Source organism: Alosa alosa, chromosome 7 (genome assembly GCF_017589495.1).
Source record: "Alosa alosa isolate M-15738 ecotype Scorff River chromosome 7, AALO_Geno_1.1, whole genome shotgun sequence".
NCBI lineage: Eukaryota > Metazoa > Chordata > Actinopteri > Clupeiformes > Clupeidae > Alosa > Alosa alosa.
This window is the reverse complement of record NC_063195.1, coordinates 6,795,811-6,808,899: the sequence shown is the minus strand read 5'-3', so window position 1 is coordinate 6,808,899 and position 13,089 is coordinate 6,795,811.

Below are 13,089 nucleotides of genomic sequence, written 5' to 3'. Positions count from 1 at the left end.
ATTGGTTAAATATTTTCAATAGTACAGTACAATAGGACCAATAGTACAGCCTTTATTGATAAAATAATAATAATAAACACACACATATATATATATATATATATATATATATATAATATATGGTTGCCTTGCTAAGTGCCTTGCTCAAGGGCACTTCAGCCGTGCCTGCTGGTCGGGGTTCGAACAGGCAACCCTCCGGTTACAAGTCCGAAGTGCTAACCAGTAGGCCATGGCTGCCCAAAATATATTCTTCCAATCTATTCTGCCCAGTTCAGTGCCCAGCCTACTCCATTCAAACTTAGCTATGTATACTGTATCATTGAGAAACCCACAATCAAACAATATCACAATATCAATCCCACAATATCAATCAATATCAATAAAAATTGCAGTTGTGTTGTTTTGGAGTAAAGACAAATCAAGTACAGTACCCTATTACAGTACTGAAATTACTTGGAAAACCAAAAACAAAATGTCTGCATGAAATCATGTATTGAACAATTTACAGCTCAAATAGCCTAGATGCATGCTTAGCATTTTGTGATCATTGAGTCTGCTTTCACAAACTCTTAGTCAGCTGTATATCCTCTGATTTTAAAGGAACACCAGGCAACGTTTTCGTGTTAATTACTCATCTTCGTAAGTCGGTTTATGGTTAAATGACTCATTAAAGGGTGAATGAAGACTCTCTCGCCCGCCCCTACTGCCTGTAGGAAGAATATCGCGCTTGCAAGTTCAGTGTATCGTACCCGCTGACCGAAGCAGGATCAGTTTACATCCTGCATCCACAGCACAGAGTCAGGCTAACAAAACGTGTTGTTGCAAACGTGTGTATAATGGCAGGGCAGAGCCGGCGAAGAAGCAGCAAAAACCCTTGACGGAAGATGCAAAGAAAAGGAAAAGAGCTTCAGACTGAGCGAGGGGGAGTTTCGTAGAGAAAAAGCATCAGGCTTGCCTGGTGTCCCTTTAATATTTACCAATATCTAGGCGATATTTGTTACATTTATTTAGAGGGCATGAAAATGCGCTCTACTGTTATCCGATTTCTTCTTATTTTTCTTCTATGTACTTGTGCGTTTAATTCAGCTTCAACCGTTAGACGTAGAAACTTCGTTCAAACTGTGTTGCGTAGGTCTTATCTAGGTGACTTCAGCTATGTACTTCAACTTTGTAACATTTATACTTTTTGAACTATTAATTAAAAACTACTAAAAATTTCCCCATAGACTTAACATTGGCGATTATGACATCACAGTAGAGCACTTAGAATCCTATGCCAAGTGTTCCGGCCACCTCCAGCAACTGTCTGTCTCAGGCTTTAAAGGTCCAGTATGTAGGAAATAATGGAAAATAAACTGTAACCATTCCAAAAATGATCACCATATATTGTCAGAGAGTAAGGAAACACGATGAATTGAAGTAATGGCTTATTTGACAACATTACTCTAACCCGTAAAACCCATGAAAAAATGAGTTCTGGGGCGGAATGTCTTGGAATTTTTCGTTTATGTTTTGAACGATTCATTCTAGAATAGCGTATTAATAATGGGCTAGCGCGTCCTCCTATTTGGGTTGCCAAATTAGCAAAGGCCAACTGTCAACAGCTGTCAGTTGTAGTCATGAACACCAACGAGAGGCAGGCAAATTTCCAAAATTTAAACAAGAAACAAATTAAGTGGACATCGGAGGAGCTTCCTGAGATGGTGGCGTCTTAGGTCAAAGCGAAGAATATCAAGTCTGACGTAGAGCTGGCCATATTTCTCCACAACAGGTAGCCTAGGCTAAACTTCATCTGCATCGCTAACTTCAGCTAAATATGTTACGTTGGTTAGAGAGGTATTTTTTGTTTTCACTGTTTCCGTAATGTTTTGATTTTGGCCTGCAGAACGTTCGGTAACAATCCTACAAATCGTACCTTTAAGCATACAATCTGGCTCTATTAAGACTACAGATCCTGTTTAACTGCTTCCTCTGCCCACACCTGTTTCAAAATAAAAGTCTCCACTACAATAATTCCCTATTAAATAATTTGACCATTTAAACTATCCAACTATTTAACTTTTCAACTATTCCAACTGTCAGTTATCATCAACTATGCATCTAGCCTACTATATTAAATCACCAACTACCTAGCAACCAATTTAGCAACCATTGAAATTAAGCATCTATGTCAGTTTCCATAGCAACCAACATGATTATACTAGCAAACCACTGTAGTAACTCCTTTATTTCTGATAGTAGCTACCATGGACACCCTAGCAACAACCTAGAAACGACTTCTAGTACCCTAGCAACAGCCTAGCAACCACATTCACAGTTAAAACCTAGCAACCAACATTAACTTAGCAACCAGCATAGCAACCACCATAACTACTCTAGCAACAGTCAGTTGTCATCAACTTTGACTCCCGTCAACTGTTTCCTCTGCCCACAACTGTTTCAAAGTAAAACTCCTCACTACAATAATTCCATTTTAAATAATTTAACCATTTTAACTATCCAACTATTTAACTGTTCAGCCTTTCAAACTGTCAGTTGTCATCAACTATGACTCCCGCCAACAGTTTCCTCTGCCCACAACTTCAACTTCAAAAAAAGTCCTCAATACAATAATTTGCTATAAAAAACTATTTAAACTATTTAACTATTCAACTGTTCGGCCATTCCAACTGTAAGCTGTCATCAATTATGGCTCCCCGCCAGCTTTTTTCTCTATCTGACCTCCATCTTTTTACTTAGATTATATTTTAGACAATATTCAACAATATTTCATTCAGCAGCCATTTTTGCATTTTCATGCACTCGTAATTCCCTGGAATTACATTTTCTAGTTTGTATTTGGCCTGTTATGAAATCATGTAGAAAAATGTTAACAGATTGTGAAACTTAAAGCCTAAATTTCATGCATGTTGAAATTTGCTGCAAATTCAAAACCGGATTACTCTGGAACGGTTAACTGTACATGGGACTGCTGTATTGTGTTCGGTCATGTGTTGAACGAAGGGTTCGTGAAGTATTCCACCGAGATGAATATGTAGGGAGATAGGCGCAGAACCTAGAATTTATTTACTTGTCTCGCGAACCCTTCACCACAGCAATTAGTGGCTAACATTGTTTAAAAGCTCTTTCATGTGATGTGATACTTGTGATGTCTGTGTGATGAGTAGGCTACTTTGCGAGTAGTTCAACTAAGAAGAATGAATTAATCTAGACGCACTTTCTTTCTTGCCGTCACTTTCTCCACTGCGTAAAAGACTAATTCTAAAACTGATAGTTCCGGTCCTTGACTGTGATTAGCTGAATCAAGTTCGATGCCATTGTAAAATGCAGCATAAACATACACCTAAACCACATTTCGTTCTAAATTACTGCGCTACCATAACTTGATACAAAAGTTAAAGTAGCTGCATCTTGACGTTGCTTGGCAACCATTCAGATAGAAATATATTTCTTGGCGGAAAAATGATTATCTAGGAATAACTCGCTATATTTCTAGTTGCTGTGTCTTTACTTTATGAAACTTTGCCAGGTATTTATTGTAACAGTTTTAGAAAAGCAATAAGCCACTCGAGGCCGTAGGTTACACTGATTCTTCAACAGCTAAGGGGGGTTTTAGGCACTCTACTAGCGCGTCGTGCCTAACAACGCCCCTTAGCTGTTGTAGAATCAGTGTAACCTACGGCCTCTCTGGGCTTATTGCTTAAATTAATTTGCGCTGTGAATGCTAAGATTATTTTGACAGGCCATAGGCTAATAAAATACGCTATTAGTCGGACGCAAAGCAGAATATTGAAAGAAGGGGGCACCAAGGCTACAGTGGCCTGTAAACCTCTGATCTTCAAAGGGGCATCACGGCCAACGCAAGGGGCAATGACGGCCATGGGCGTCGTGGCCGCCGTGAAATTCCTACCCTGCATCTATGTATATTTTTGTGTAATTATTCCACATTTAGTGTAGTCATTCCATATCAAAACCCCTGAAGTACATGCAAGCATGAAACTTGAAAGTGTTACCTTTCCTTTGAGACCAAGATTATGCTTCTACACAAAGGGGTTCATTATCATAAGCTTTACCTGGTGCTAGGTCTCAGTTGTGTTTCTAAGTCATATCAAGTGACCTAGAGGGCTGAAATGTGGTAAGTTCAGAGATGCTTGTTATCCAGCAGAAAGGAAAAAAAACAATATTCTAGTCTCTGTAACTGTGTCAGTACATCACACAGTTCTTTTCTCCAACTAACTACAGTGTCTCAGCTCACTCCCAGGTTAAGCATTTGATTAATTAACCTGTTGAGGAGTACGGTCACAAATATGTGATTAGAATGTTTGCGAACCGAGAGTTCCACATTATGATGTGACAATTACTCTCAGAGATTTTCCCCATAGACTGTATTGAGAACACTGAAACTATAGATCGTTTGCATAGAATTCTAGAAGGAAACAGGAAAATAATTCACTCCTCAACAGGTTAAGTGGGAACAGTGGCCTCTGAAGCAGGCGCTGCGCAATTTCAGGCAAAAACTTGAAATTGGTATTGAGGATGAATTAACCCTTAAAGGAGTACGGTCACACCGGTGTGACGGGAATGTTGGGAAATTAACGTTCTAAAGAATATCTGGGTTCATTGAATTCAACGTAGAATTTTAGAACCTTCAATGTTGCGGAAGTTAGAATGTTCAAAAACCTACACCTATTAACATTTTTCATGTGACGTATTCTAGGTTCTATAGCTTTGTTTACATCCAGCTGGTAGGCAAGGGACAAGTTGAACCCATTGAACATCGTTGTCTGCAGCTGCTTCTCAGTAGGCTACATCTTTGTATTTCAGCAATGTCAACATTTCAGGCATCAATAAAGGTGATGATGAAACGTTATCCCATTGTTCAATATTTGATAGCCTGTCACAGGAACGTTGTTTCACTAAAATCGCCCTGATTGGGTGCATTGATCTGTATCGATAACGTTATGGGAGAACCTGCATGTAGCCTAATGGTAGCCTAACTTTTTTTCTCTGTTCAAAACTCGGTTTACACAAAGACGATAGACTTTCTTAGAAGTTGTGAAATTTGACCAGAAAGGAACATGTCTTCCTTCTGAAAGTTGACACAAAATCAAACAATATTTGATCATTTAACTTCACCTGAACAGCGACAGGTTTTGGTAGGCAGTAGACTCAGGGCTAGTCCACACGTACGAAACCGATCTTTTTTTCCTCCGTCTTCCCTGAAACCGCATCAAGAATATTTGCGTCCAAACGGATCCATCTCAACACGACTCAACACGTTACTTCATACCCTAGGCCTATAGGTGGCACTGTTTCTTTACAGAAATTGACCAAAGTTTGTGCTTTACAAACAGACAGAATAGGCTATGACAAAATGGCTAGTGCAAGGAAACCAGAATTGTTTGTGTGGACTGATGGTGAACTTTCAACTGTAGTCAACTGTAAAACTAATAAACTTTATTTTACGGTTTGTGAAGGATGCAGTCCCGTCCTTTATTTGGCTAACGCAGGTAGGCCTACTAATCACCTTTACTTTCTTTGGTTGTAGGATAGTCCGTGATTCACATTAGTTTTGGCTATCACTGCAATTAGCTATCACTGCAATCTCCGTGTGGACGGGCGCTCAGCAGACGTTAAAACGGTAGCCTACTGTTATAGCCAGCGTCAGTCAGCATCATGTAACATTAATGGCGTTAAAGTCATGAATCCTGTAACATATTATATAAGCCTATAACAGTGATGGCTTATTCGAAGACGATCTGCATGGATATATAACCACCCAGAAAAACTCAGAATGTGAGTGATAAAGTTCATTAATTGTATGAAACGTTTTATTAGTTATCCGTTGCAGCATCGCCTATATTAGGCTGTTATGCTAGCTCAGCCTTTAAATATGTTGTTATTTTGGTCATGTGGACTTGATTAAACGGGTAAAGATAATTCATAAACTGCTTGTTTCTTACATGACTGACGCAGTAGCCTAGGTTCAACAGTGGTGTTTGAGGTTGCTGTGTTAAGTTGTTGTGTGTGATCGCTAAACAATTAGGATCAAATCAGTTTATTTTGACAGAGGGGGGTTAGCCTATGTGACCTAACGTTAGCCTAGGCTATAGCACATAAGCCATTCTGTTTTCATTTATTAGAATTTGTTGTGATTATATAATCAAATGACACTCATGATGACTTGAAATAGAAGGACAGAATCTAGGTGATTGATGTCCACAAGCACGAATTTCACAAGACAAATTAGAACAAACTGTTCGGTAAAAATAATCTTGCCATGTTTAAAATGCTGCACTTTTTCCCTTCATAGCTCATCTCTGGCAATTCATTTTTGGATGACTGCATAGTTGTATTTTAGCTTACGTCTTCATAGACAGTAGGCTACACCATTAGGCCATCTTGAGAATAAAAGACTTCACAGCTGCTAACGATCATCCTCCACAACCACGAGGCTAGGTAGGCTAAACGGTCGTTCGTCGCCTTTTTGCTTCTTATTGTAAAACCAACTGTTAGGGCCAACACAAGTGATCGGCATCCCAGTCAATATTTGATATTAAAATTTCAATTTTTAAGCTATTTGTAACTATGTGTAGCATATGCAACCCGACTGTTGTAGGCTTGCCTACCACTCTCTGCAGTGCCTTGCCTACCATTCTTGCCTACCACTCTAGTTGTAAACAAACGGTCACATGACATTATGACGTAGGTGCAAAACCTTAATAAAGGTGTGGAGGCTGCCTACTCTTCAATGTTTGACTGACTTGTTAATCACAAACAAGTAACTAATTTAATCACAAACAAGCCAATCTAACTAAATGTTTAGTGTAAATGTGTTGAGTTTGATATACTTGATATACTATCTTTCTCCCCACAGGCATGTATGTGGCAGTGCAAGGACCGCAAGACAGCAGTGTCATCCAGGGATGGATTACTGCATGGGCCGCCCAGGCCCAAGGGGTCAGGGGGCCCTGAAGCCCAAGCCTTTGCATGGAATCATTGCCTCAATATCAACAAATCAGGATGTAGGCTAAGAATCTGATTGAATTTAGTAATGGCCATCCCCAAAATGCACCAGAATACAGGAAATCACATCAAACAAATTAAAAAAATTCTGGGGGAGGATTAAATTCATTGATTGATGAACTGCTAACAGAATTGCATTATTTGATTAGCTTAGCATCAGTACCACTATCAAAGCAAGTCATTCAAGGTACCTTGGAGAACCACAATCTGTGTCTAGACCAGCAGGCCATTGAAGAACTGACTACTGCACTATTGTCTTTTAACCCATTGTTGAAAGCTGTAGCAAAGAATTGACCATTAGGTACTGCTTTTAAATGGGGAAAGTATTGTAACGATTGATGCAACACGCAGCTGTCCAATCAAAGGTTTATTAGCGGAAGCAGGAATCACACATACACCAGTATACCATTACAAAGGAAACACAAGGAAAGTCAATAAAACAAGCATGATACACGAACAGGGTAGTCACATACAATACATGGGGTAAACACATAAGGTACAACCTAAAGAAAGACTACACAAGCTACACATGACAAGGTAAATGCAATTACACTCACTAAAATTGACATTACACAATCCAGCACACACATACATTGCATTCTGGGAGGCTAGCACTCAGTCCGGAAGGCACAGACGTTACAGTATTACAGGGAACATTTTGACATTGTTGATCCAGTTGAGTATACTGGAGTCCCAAACAACTAGGCTTAAGACCTTCCAGTATGTTCCCATATTGAAATCATTACAGTGATTTACTCAGTTACTCAGATACAGTAGCCTAGAAATCTAGACGCACCCTAGCGGCAGCAAATTACATTAGTCTAGCAACTCTCCACTGGCTTGTGAGCTCGAAAAATTAAACTTCTATCAGGCCAATCAAATCGTGTAGAGTCGTTCGGAAGGCTTAACATAATGATTGATGGCAGAGTTGCAACGGTATGGCTTGAATTCCCTGCTACTTGAAAACAAATAAGATAATGTTGCTGTTGGCGAACAGTGTGACACGAGTTAAGCTTTTTTTGGCAAAAGTTTGAACTAGCCAACTAGCTCCACTGGTGGGAAGTGCATGGGACTCGTGCGTAAGAGGGAATTTGAAAGACAACCGATTATCCCGCCCCTTGGACTGAGCACTGCAAATGGCGAGTGTTCAGACCCTACATTTTAATGTGGGTCTGGCTCGTCAGGCTACAGATACAGCAGTTACTCAAACAGAAGGATCTACACAGTATACAAGTTGTTGATAGTCATGCAGACCCATATTTAGCCAATCAGGAGCAATGTGGGTCTTATGGAGATGGTCATCACTTTCTGTACAATGATTTTCTTTCTGGTGATGAACTCAGAATCTCTTTGTGCCTCTATATAGATGATTTCGAAGTCTGCAACCCTTTGGGGACATCTTGCAAAAAGCATAAACTCTGTTCAGTAAACTGGGTTCTGGGAAATGTAGCCAGCAGGTTCTCATTCCTCTCTCTCCTCAATTTATCTTGCATTGTTATGCAAAAGTGATGACGTTAAGACATTCAAATATCAGGAAATATTTAAACCTCTGTTGCGTGACCTTGTCACTTTAGAGCAGCAATCAGTGTTCATTGATCATCTAGGAACCTTTGTCAAAGGCACTGTCCAGTGTGTAGTGGCAGATAGTCTGGGCGCTCACAGATTGGCTGGTTTTGTGGAAACATTAGTGGAGAGTATGCCTGTTTTATACTGCCACACGCTCAGTGATTCAGTCAAAAGAAGTAAAAACCGGGGAGTATTTCAACTCAGAACTGAGGAGAACCACAATCCACATGTAGCAAGGGCATTTGAAAAAGGAGTACACTGTTTTGGTGTGAAAACTATGGACCCTTTCAAGAGAGTTCCATTATCAGCATCATAGTTGGCCCCACAAGACTTCCTTTTTAACATTCCATATGTTATCTTAATGCAGAGGAAGTAGATTGGGGCCCAAATAGAACGTTCAAGCATTGTTTTTGTTGTTATTGTTGAAAGGGTCTATATGTGTTTTAGCTGAGAGCCTGTCCCATTTTAAGGTAACTTCAGGCTTTCCCCCTAATCTTGCCCATGACCACTTTGAAAGTATAGACCCTTTCAACAATAAAAACAAAAACAATGCTTGAACATTCTATTTGGGTCCCAATCTACTTCCTCTGCATTAAGATAACATATGGAATGTTAAAAAGGAAGTCTTGTGGGGCCAACTATGATGCTGATAATGGAACTCTCTTGAAAGATTCTATTAAGGTTTTGCACCTACGTCATAATGTCATGTGACCGTTTGTTTACAACTAGAGTGGTAGGCAAGAATGGTAGGCAAGGCACTGCAGAGAGTGGTAGGCAAGCCTACAACAGTCGGGTTGCATAGGCTACACATAGTTACAAATAGCGTCAAAATTGAAATTTTAATATCAAATATTGACCGGGATGCCGACCACTTGTGTAGGCCCTAACAGTTGGTTTTACAATAAGAAGCAAAAAGGCGACGAACGACCGTTTAGCCTACCTATCCTCATGGTTGTAGAGGATGATCAATAGCAGCTGTGAAGTCTTTAATTCTCAAGATAGCCTAATGGTGTAGCCTACTGTCTACGAAGACGTAGGCTAAAATACTACTATCTACAGTCATCCAAAAATGAATTGCCAGAGATAGGCTATGAAGGGAAAAAGTGCAGCATTTTGAACATGGCAAGATTATTTTTACCTGAACAGTTTGTTCTAATTTGTCTCGTGAAATTTGTGCTTGTGGACATCAATCACCTATCTTCTGTCCTTCTATTTCAAGTTATCATGAGTGTCATTTGATTATATAATCACAACAAATGCTAATAAATGAAAACAGAATAGGCTTATGTGTTATAGGCTAACGTTATAGGTCAGGCTAACTCCCGTATGTCAAAATAAACTGATTTGATCCTAATTGTTTAGCGATCACACACAACAACTTAACACAGCAACCTCAAACACCACTGTTGAACCTAGGCTACTGCTTCAGTCATGTAAGAAATAAGCAGTTTATGAATTATCTTTATTCGTTTAATCAAGTCCACATGACCAAAATAACAACATATTTAAAGGCTGAGCTAGCATAACAGCCTAATATAGGCGATGCTGCAATGGATAACTAATAAAAAGTTTCATACAATTAATGAACTTTATCACTCACATTCTGAGTTTTTCTGGGTGGTTATATATCCATGCAGATCGTCTTCGAATAAGCCATCGCTGTTATATGATATAATATGTTACAGGATTCATGACTCGCGCCATTAATGTTACATGATGCTGACTGACTCTGGCTATAACAGTAGGCTACCGTTTTAACGTCTGCTGAGTCTACTGCCTACCAAGACCTGTCGCTGTTCAGTTGAAGTTAAATGATCAAATATTGTTTGATTTTGTGTCAGCTTTCAGAAGGAAGACATGTTCCTTTCTGGTCAAATTTCACAGCTTCTAAGAAAGGCTATTGTCTTCGTGTAAACCGAGTTTTGAACAGAGAAAAAAAGTTAGGCTACCATTAGGCTACATGCAGGTTCTCCCATAGCGTTATCGATACAGATCAATGCACCAAATCAGGCGATTTTAGCGAAACAACGTCCCTGTGACAGGCTATCAAATATTGAACAATGGGATAACGTTTCATCATCACCTTTATTGATGCCTGAAATGTTGACATTGCTGAAATACAGAGATGTAGCCTACTGAGAGGCAGCTGCAGACAACGATGTTCAATGGGTTCAACTTGTCCCTTGCCTACCAGCTGGATGTAAACAAAGCTATAGAACTTAGAATACGTCACATGAAAAACGTTAATAGTGCCCGTTGAGCTAGCTGGATGCTCTAGAGTTCTCAGAGCTAAGAAGTATTCCTCCTTTGATACTCTAAATCATATGATTCAGACTTTTCCATACAAGTGGGAAGATAAAACTAATCGTCCTCATGTGTTGCCACGTACTTTTCAAAAGGGGAAAACAGTCGGTTTGAACGCACACGAGAATTGGTGTCTGTTGAGGCTGATACCACTAATGGATGAACCTGCCTGGCGACTTCTAGTTTTAAAGGACATTGTTGATTCGGTAGTTTGTCCTGTCCATACTGATGAATCAATTACATACTTGGAATGTAAAATATCAGAGCACCGATATAGGTACCAAGAACTTTTCCCTGAAAGAACTTTGCTACAAAAACATCACTGTCTGGAACATTATCCAGATATGATCCGCCTTTTTGGTCCACTTGGACAATGAGATTCGAAGCCAAACATGCCTTTTTTAAAAACAAGTTGTTAGACACACAAACTGCTTTAAAACATAACCCTCTCTTTGGCTAGAAAACATCTGCTTGTGATTGGCCATTACATGCATTCATCAAACCGTGAAAAACTCGGAAGTGTCACGAGTCTCAATCCTTAGAGATGATGTTGCACTTAGTTTCACTCAGAAGCACCCTAAAGCTACTCTGGTTAATCTTGCGGAGAGTGTGTCTCTTGATGGCATTAATCACAGGAAGGGCATGGTGATAACACATGGGTCAGTTGGTGGCTTGCCAGAGTTTGTCGAAATCGTGCAAATGTGTGTTTTGAAAGGTGGCTATGGTATAGGGAACACTACTGGGCCTTTGAACTGGATCCATCTCCAACAAACGTTGCTCTGATCAAGTTAAGTGAACTGTCCGACCATTACCCCTTATGTGACTACAAAATTGGAGCACTTCGCTTGGTGACTTTGACTCAACACGATAAAATGGGCCAGAAATGACAAGTCCAGTGAGGTTTCGGATCATCCTTGGAGAAAACAACTCTGAAAAATTGATTCTGCCTTCTGGAATACCAGAGGCGGTAGATGATCTTAAACTTGAGATCATAAGACAATTTGCAGTTGCAGAGGACTTCAAATTGCAATACATGGATATTGAATTGAACAAGTTTCTTAATCTGACCTCAAGCGGATAAATTGGTTGGAACAACTACTGAAGTAGCTCTTTCAAGTGCACAAGAAGATTCTGCTCATCAAATGCTTAGAATTCTCCCTGAGTTTATGTCAGAACATTACGTCATTGGCTCCCAGCTGTCTCCTGTTTGTCGTGGAAAGAGAGGAGAAACAGGGCGTAGGATCAGGGAGATCATGGCTGCCATTGACCAGGTAAGTGAGAAGTTGTTTTGTGCCTCCCACTTTGACAACCTCTGATCCAATTTTAGTTATTGTCCTCTAGATGTGATTAAACATGCATTGGCACATGTCCCGCCTCCCTCTACAGTATATCATGAACAGTACATGTGGTAAAGGATGTGGACCTTGAAGGTGCCCAGAGCCAGATGGAAAAGACCACCATTGGGATCTATGTAATCAGACACGAGGGTTCTACTGCCGCTGATCCACCAGAGGATGTGGGTATCATTGTTCAGGGTGTCGTGGTACTCAAGAACATTGAAGACCTGATCCACGTAAGACCTGATCTACGACAGTGTTTCTCAAAGTTTTTCAGACAAAGGACCACTTACTGTAACTAACCCTAGCTAAAAATATATATATTTTTTATATTAGCCTTCATAACAGGCCTACTCACTGAACCACCTTGCTTATTGTCTTTGCTTATTGTGTCAACCACTTCCCCCGCCATCATTTTTCCTACTGGTCGGGGATCGAACCGAACCCTTCAGTTATAAGCCCAAAGCCCTAACCAGTAGGCCACGGCAGCCCCCACAGAAATTTTTAAATGCATGCTTGTTGACGCCCCTCAAGTTGGGCCATTACATTGCCAGACCCTTAATTTTTCTAGATTATCAGGGTCTGGATTTTCCAGGCTAAAGGGCGTATGCTTATAGTGACCAAACAATTGTAAACAATCAACATGTTGGGCCAGCAGTAAAGCAAAAAGATATACACCAATTATGCGTGGACATATTTGTATTCATGTATTTTGGCAAGTAAATTCTAAACTGCTACAACAAAATTCCCTGATATTCCATGACTTTGCCCCAAGAATTATAAAATTCCCTGACTTTCCATGTCTGGAATAGACTTTCCAAAATTTCATGATATTCCAGAAATTCCATGACCCGTG